This window comes from Otolemur garnettii, unplaced genomic scaffold (genome assembly GCF_000181295.1).
Source record: "Otolemur garnettii isolate 467f Iridium unplaced genomic scaffold, OtoGar3 scaffold00013, whole genome shotgun sequence".
Taxonomy (NCBI): Eukaryota; Metazoa; Chordata; class Mammalia; order Primates; family Galagidae; genus Otolemur; species Otolemur garnettii.
Window position 1 is genome coordinate 29012878 of NW_003852408.1, and position 7872 is coordinate 29020749.

Genomic DNA, 7872 nt, shown 5'->3' on the forward strand with positions numbered 1-7872 from the left:
TTTTGGTAATGGCTTAAAAAAAATGAGACTATTTGAGAGCTATTCAAATAGGAGAAAAGAAGCAAATGACTTACCTACTCTCTTGTTGGTGCAGCAAGGTGGGGTGATGGCTGCGAACAAAGGCTCAGAGCCCAAACCTCTCTGTTTGACTCTTAGCTCTCCTTCACTGTCGATATCACTGAGGGAGGCATCTTCACTCCTCTCTTTCCTTACCTGTAAAATGGGGGTGATGATAGTATTTTCTTCTCAGGAATCCGAGAAGATTAAATTTGTAGGTACACGTAAAGTACTTAAGGTAACACTTGACAAATAATGAACCCATGATAAGAATTAGCTATTTTACGGTGACTATTGCCTTCCAAAAATAATGAGAGAGACTATCAATAGTTTTATAGCAACATGATCATACTATGCTTGCTTTAAAAAATAATTACAAGCAGTATGCTTAGTTTTACCTGAATTTAACAGAAGAAAGGAACTCAGATGAAATTAACAAACTTCAAATATTAATTCCTGAATGGCAAGATATGTTAGTTCCTAAAAGACTATTCCAAGATTAGGGTAAAATAATAGATGATGAAAATTAATTGAAAGGTTGAGTGGGTGGTTTTGATTGACTTTCTGCTAAGCGATAAGATGAGTTAGCACTCTCATGCTTCTTCCCCTCCCCTGGTTTTGAAGCTTTTATAATTTTTAATTTGTTTGGTTTGATAGCATCTACATCCTGATTTGCATCCATTTATTTCTCCAGAGGTTTAGTCCTTATTCTACATTTAATTGGATTCAATGTTTATTGCTAGTCCTTTTATCAAGACTTTTACATTACTAATTCTCTAATTTGGTCAATTTCCTGACTGGCAGTACTTCACTGTCAAGTAGTTTTATTGGTCCAGTTTTGTCCCTACAGGAGGACTTACTGGTGCTGTGTTCCCCAAATTCTTTCATATTTGAGAATGTCTGACTGTTATCCCTCTGTATGTGAATACCTGCTTACTGGGTGTGATGTTCTTGGGTCAACGCAAGGTCAATCCCAACCTCGTAGGGATTCTTTCATTATGTTCTGCCATTAAATGCTGTTATTTAGAAGAATGAAGCCAGGCTTATAGTTTTCTCCTTGCCAGGCCCTAGGTTTTCTTCTTAGATACCTGTAGCATCCTTTCTTCATCAACAAGAGCGTTTGTTGATAGTTCTATATCAAATTTTCCTAGTGTAGAGTGGGACTTTTTTTTTTTTTTTTAAATAGAGACAGGGTCTCACTTTGTTGCCCTTGGTAGAGTGCTGTGGCATCACAGCTCACAGCAACCTCTAACTCCTGGGCTTAGGTGATACTCTTGCCTCAGCCTCCTGAGTAACTGGAACTACAGGTGCTCACTGCAACACCTTGCTATTTTGTGGTTGTTGTTGCAGTTTAGCTGGGCCAGGTTTGAACCCGCCACCCTTGGTATATGGGGCCAGCGTCCAACCCACTGAGCCACAGGCACCGCCCAGGACATTTTTTTTTTAAGTACCAGATATTTTCTGGCATAGAGTGGACCCTTTTAATCTGCTGATTCAAATGTTCTTTGAATTTGGAGATGTTTTTCTGTATTATATCCTTAAATATTTTTTCCATTCTATTTTGGGGGGCACAGGGAGGCTTCTTTCAGGTATGGTTGCAGTTTATCCTCTATTTCTGTTTCTTAATAGTTGCTTTAATCATTTCCTTTCCCCTCTGTGTTAACCTATATTTCCCCAGTTATTTCCCAGTTGTATTGGTTTGACTTTTGGGGCTGATGTTTCTCATGCCTTTACTTTTTTCTCATGTATAGAAGGTGATGTTGTCTTGGTTCTTAATTGTTTGTTTAGCTGCTTAATCTCTCCTTTTGCCTCTCATTCTTTTCCAATTTTTTTTCTGCTTTGAGCATATTATGTCTTTGTCCCTGAGGCTTGCCAAAGAGGCAGAGGGATGCTCCTACCTCTGACAACACAGTATAGCTTGGGGAGAGAGAACAAACACAGAAAAAAGTGAAATAATAATCAAAACCCTCCATGTGCTCAAAATGAGCAATCTAGACATCAGGTTCCGTGGGTTCTGAAGGGGTAGTTACAAAGAGGTGATGCAACGTTGGGATGTTCAAAGACCTGGGATAGAGGGATGAGCAGCATTTCTGCAGTGAGCCAGCTGGTCTGTAGAGGGCTGGGGGGAAAGGGCAGATGCTGGACAGTGGTAGTCACAGCATGGAAAGATTGACACTGTGGAGGGTTCACTCAGCAGTGTTTGGGTCCTCAGGCTTCAGAGTCACACAACCTGGGTTCAACTCTTCCCTCTATTGCTTTTTGGCTGTGTGACCTTGGGCCAGGTACTTAACCTCTCTGAGCCTCACTTTCCTCATCTGTAACAAAGGAGTAAGCCTCTGACATTGATAATGAAAATTAAATGAGATAATTCATCTAAAGGACAAAGCAGTGTGTTGTATTACATGCTCAACAAATGGTGACTATTATTCTGGGAGCCCTTCAGTCCCTAACTGGATTGTGAGGTCCTTGTGAGATAGAAGATGGGATTCTATCTTATCCCTCATTGTATGTATCTAATATGTTTCACACATAGTAAATAAGCAGTAAATACATGGATGACTTTATTGTATTGGTTAGGTAGTTAGGTCATATTTCATTGCAAGTGGCAATGAAACTGGCTAAATCAAACTGGCTTAAACTAGAAGTGGGTGGACCATAGCCTGTGGATCAAATCCAGCCTGCCACCTGTTGCTGTAGAGTTCATGAACTAAAAATGAGTTTTACTTTTTTTTTTTTTTTTTTTGCAGCTTTTGAACTCCCCAACCTCCGGCATATGGGGCTGGCGCTCTACTCCTTTGAGCCACAGGTGCCACCCTGAGTTTTACATTTTTGAAAGTTTGGAAGAAAAATAACATGAATATTTTGAGAAAATTGAAAATTATATGAAATTAAAATTATAGTGTCTGTAAATGTTGTGTTGGAACACAGTCACACTTGTTCACTTAAATTGTACATAATATATGGCAGATATTGGCAAACTTTTTCTGGGAAGAGCCAGGTAGTAAATATTTTAGGTTTGGTGGACTACGTAGGTCCTCTGTGACAACTACTCAGCTCTACTGCGGTACTAAGAAAGCAGCCATCGGCTATAGGAAATAGAGTGAAACAGTGAAAGGGCTTCTAGACAGGGAGCCAGGTTTCCTGGGTTCTAGGCTTGACTTTTACCGACTAAGGTTAGGATTTTGATTAAGTCATTTCACGTCTCTGGGTCAGATTATCCAGATTTTTTTTTTTTCTGAGCCAAGAGTTTTACTTTGTTGCCCTTGGTAGAGTGCTATTGCGTCATAGCTCACAGCAACCTCAGATCATTGGGCTGAAGTGATTCTCTTGCTCCTGCCTCCCAAGTAGCTGGGACTATAGGTGCTCACCACAACATCTGGCTATTTTTAGAAACGAGGTCTTGCTCTGGCTCAGGCTGGTCTCAAACCTGTGAGCTCAAGCAATCCACCTGCCTCAGCCTCACAGAGTTCTAGGATTACAGCGTGAGCCACCGAGCCTGGCCAGATTGTCCAGATTTTGGAGACTTCTTTTAGCTCTAAAATTTCTATTTGGGTTTTCCATCTGAATAACCTAGACTTTCACTGTGGGTGGATGTAACAGTTAGAATACATCATTTGCAAGCAACAGAAGCCAACTGTAGTTTAAATTTAAGTGAAAAGACATTTATTGTAAAGATATGCAGATAGGTCACAGAAATAAAAGGAAAATAGAAAATAAAGGCTTAAAGAGGAGCCAGAGTAAATTCTGGAGTTCAGGCAATAGGAACCAATGGACAATCTCTTCAGGATACTGCAGTCTCAGTTGACCTCTGATCATTCTCAAGAAAATGTAAGTTTGAAATTCCAGGTTGGATGCAGTGGCTCACATCTGTATTTCTAGCACTCTGGGAGGCTGAGGTGGGTGGATCACTTGAGCTCAGGAGTTTGAGACCAGCCTAAACAAGAGCAAGACCATCTCTACTAAAAATAGAAAAACTAGCTTGGCATCATGGTGAGTGCCTATAATGCCAGCTACTGGGGAGGGTGAGGCAAGAGGATCACCTAAGTACAAGAGACTGAGGTGGCTATGAGCTATGACACTATGACACTCAACCCAGGGTGACAGAGTGAGACTCTCAAAAAAAAAAATTGAATTCCAACATTATGTTTCTAGCTTAGCTTAGATTTGTATAAAGAAGCACCATGACTGTACTCAACAGGGAACCATAGCTCCCCAAAGCCAAATGAGATGCTACCACTAGTAAAAAGGGCAATGGATGCTAGGCAGGCGAAACGACAGACGTCCATGACAGTCAAGGGCAGTTAAGCACTAGACGTTGTAGCATGAGGAGCCAGCGCTGATTCTTGAGTTGTTTGCTCATTCTCTCAGCAAATACCTACTGAATTTATGACCAGCATTTTGGAGGACACCAAAGAAATGCAACAATGACCTGTAAGACTGGTGGGAACGGGTGCTTGGAACAGGATTGTATTCCCTTTAAATTCAAATCATTAACATACAACCGGGCATATGCAACTACAGCTTGCTTTATAGGAAGGATGTTAAGTAACTCTCTAATTATATGTATTACACTGTAGGCAGAGGATCCTGAGACAAGTGACTTATCTCACATGTCAAGGGGCAGAGCTAAAAGCAGGACCTGACTTCCTGACTTGAATAACTGTTCTGAACCAGCTGCCTAGCAACCATGGCCCCCGTTCAGGAGCAGCTACCATGTGAGGAACCTTGGCGCCGGGCTGCCCCATTAAACTGTGAACTTCTCAAGGGCAGGGACTGGGTCCTGTTCCCCTGTGTTTTCCCCAGGGCCTTGCATGGCTCTGGACACACAGAAGAGAGATACTTGGTAAGGATCCTGCTTTACAGTTTGCATCGATGAAGCTGAGCCTATCTCCATTTTAGATGAAGACTTGAGCTGAGAAGTATTGAAAACATCCCCAGCTGCTGTCAGCAAAGCCTGGTCTGGGGACACAGGAAGGACTTATTTCAGAGCAGAAGAATTTCAGAGACTTTTTCTGATAGGAGATCGAGCCATAAGCTCTGTGGTGTTCATCTTAGATAACTCATCTGTCTCAATGTGTACGTTATTACTTCTGGCAAATAAGGAAAACTTATGACCTCACAAAGCAAGCTAGTGAGTGTAATCATATCCATTCATCTCTCTTCTTTTCTATGAGAAAAAACTAACCTGTGCCTTGAAATTTGCTCAGAAGGAAATGCTTACAGAAATTTGTTTTCAATCAAGTATGTGTGCACGTGTGTCCTCTTCATTTAGGAAAACTCACTACCTCACTCATCTTATCTTTGAAGGCTGTACCCAGGCCCTTCCCCAGCTGCCTCTGACTCCATAGCTGCCCTGCCAGGGTAGGCAGGATTAGCCCCACAGTGGGTGCTGGAAGGGTGGATCTCAGAGGCCCTGAATTCATTTGTTAAATAAAATGGCTTCTGGCTTGGCACCTGTAGCTCAGTGGTTAGGGTGCTGGCCACATACACCAGGGATGACAAGTTTGAACCTGGCCCAGGCTGGCTAACCAACAATTACGACAACAACAACGATAAATAGCCAGGCATTGTGGTGGGTGCCTGTAGTCCCAGCTACTTGGGAGGCTGAGGCAAGAGAATCGCTTAAGCCCAAGAGTTTGAGGTTGCTATGAGCTGTGAGGCCACGGCACTCTACCAAGGGTGGCATACTGAGACTCTGTCTCAAAAAATAAATAAATAAATAAATAAAATGAAAATAAATAAATGAAATGGCTTCTTCTTTTTCTTATTATTTACCTTTACATGAAAAGAATTACCTTTTGTTCTTTTTCTGAGGCAATCAGTTTATTCCACTAGGCCTAGAGTTGTGGGACAATAGGGACTTCCAGCTTCAGTTTCACAAGAACCTAGAGTCTCTCCAATTATCTGAAGGCATGTTGAGAAATCTTCAAAATTAAATTAACCTCAGTTCACTGTGGCTAGTAAATCACCACTCTGCACTGTAAGGAGCAGAAGGGAGAATGTTGAGAAATCAAAGATTTTCTAGATTGTCATATCTCCAAAAAGACTGGCTCTTTTGGAGATTATTTTGGGCTAGTTCATCATCACTTTTTCATCTCTAGAGCAAGTGTTGATTTTAAGACTTATATTTTTCTTGGGCCAGGCACAATGGCTCATGCCTATAATCCCAGCACTCTGGGAGGTCGAGGCAGATTGCCTGAGCTCACAGAATGCAGACCAGCTTGAGCCAGAGCAAGACCTCGTCTCTAGAAAAATAGCTGGGCATTGTGGCAATCACCTGTAGTCCCAGCTACTTGGGAGGGTGAGGCAAGACAATCACTAGAGCCCAAGAATTAGAGGTGGCTGTGAGCTATGTCACCAGGGCACTCTACCAAGGACAACAAAGTGAGACTCTGTCTAAATGACAAAAAAAAAAAAAAAAGAAAAAAAAGATTTCTTTTTCTATTTCTTTTTTATCCATGTCTCAACATGAACCAGCTCTTTACGTTTATTCCAGAGTCCTTAACTTTCTTCTTACTGTGTCTACATAACTATGGTTATTTCACTTTCCCCCCTCCCCACACATCTTTTGCAATGTCATGGTGATTCCCCAGCCTGTGTGTGACAGTGAAGCTGAGCTATTTATTAATAAGGCCCAGCTTGGGCTTTCTTGCATGTCAGATTCCCTAGCAACTACAGTGAGCAGTAATGATCTTGCCATCTACTTAGATGACCTTTCTGGTGGGCTGCCCCTTAGCTGCCCCTCCCTTGTAATCCAAGAAATTCTCCAAAAAGCCCACCTCCTATTTCAGCTGGACCTCATTTTTCTCTGTGTAGCCACAGACATGGAGAATTTATAGAGATTTAGAGCAATGTTGAAGGGTGTTATAAGAAATGTCCAGGCAGAAGGTGGCAGCACTATTAGCCACTACCAAGATCCCTACTGGGGCCATTTGAGTGCAGCGTGTACTGTGCTCACCCTCCAGGAAGGCCGTCCTTCATCTTACTGTGGGTCTTCTCTGAGATACTGAGGTATCATCCACTTTTTTGATAGTTCCCCCTTTCTCCTCCTTGCTCTTCTTTTTTGGAGACAGAGTCTTATTGTGTTGCCCTGTGTAGAGTGCTGTGGGATCATAGCTCACAGCAACCTCAGACTCCTGGGCTCTTGCCTCAGCTTCCCAAGTAGCTGGGACTACAGGTGCCTGCCACAAGGCCTGGCCTATTTTATTTTATTTTATTATTTTTTTTGAGACAGAGTGTCACTATGTCAACCTTGGTAGAACACTGTGGCATCACAACTCATAGCAAGCTCACACTCTTGGGCTTACGTGATTCTCTTGCCTCAGCACCCCAAGTAGCTGGGACTATAGGCACCCACCACAATGCCCAGCTAGTTGTTGTTCTCATTGTTCTTTAGCAGGCCTGGGCCGGGTTCAAACCTGCCAGCTCCGGTGTATGTGGCTGGCGCCCTAACCATTGAATGACGGGCGCCAAACCAGCCTGGCTAATTTTAGTAGAGTTGGGGGTCTTGCTCTTGTTCAGGCTGGTCTCAAACTCCTAAGCTTAAGCAACCCACCCACCTTTGCCTCCCAGAGTGCTAGGATTACACGTGTCACCCATCTCACGGGACTGACAGTTCACATCTTTTCTCTTATTTTTACTTCTTTTTCTTTTTTAAAATTATTTTTTATTAAATCATAACTTTGTACATTGATGCATTTATGGGGTTCAGGGTACTACTACGATATATAATGTGAAATGCTTACATTGAACTAAGTAACACATCCATCACTTTTCCCTCTTCTTAAAAAAGTTTCCAAGCTTTTTTTTTTTTTT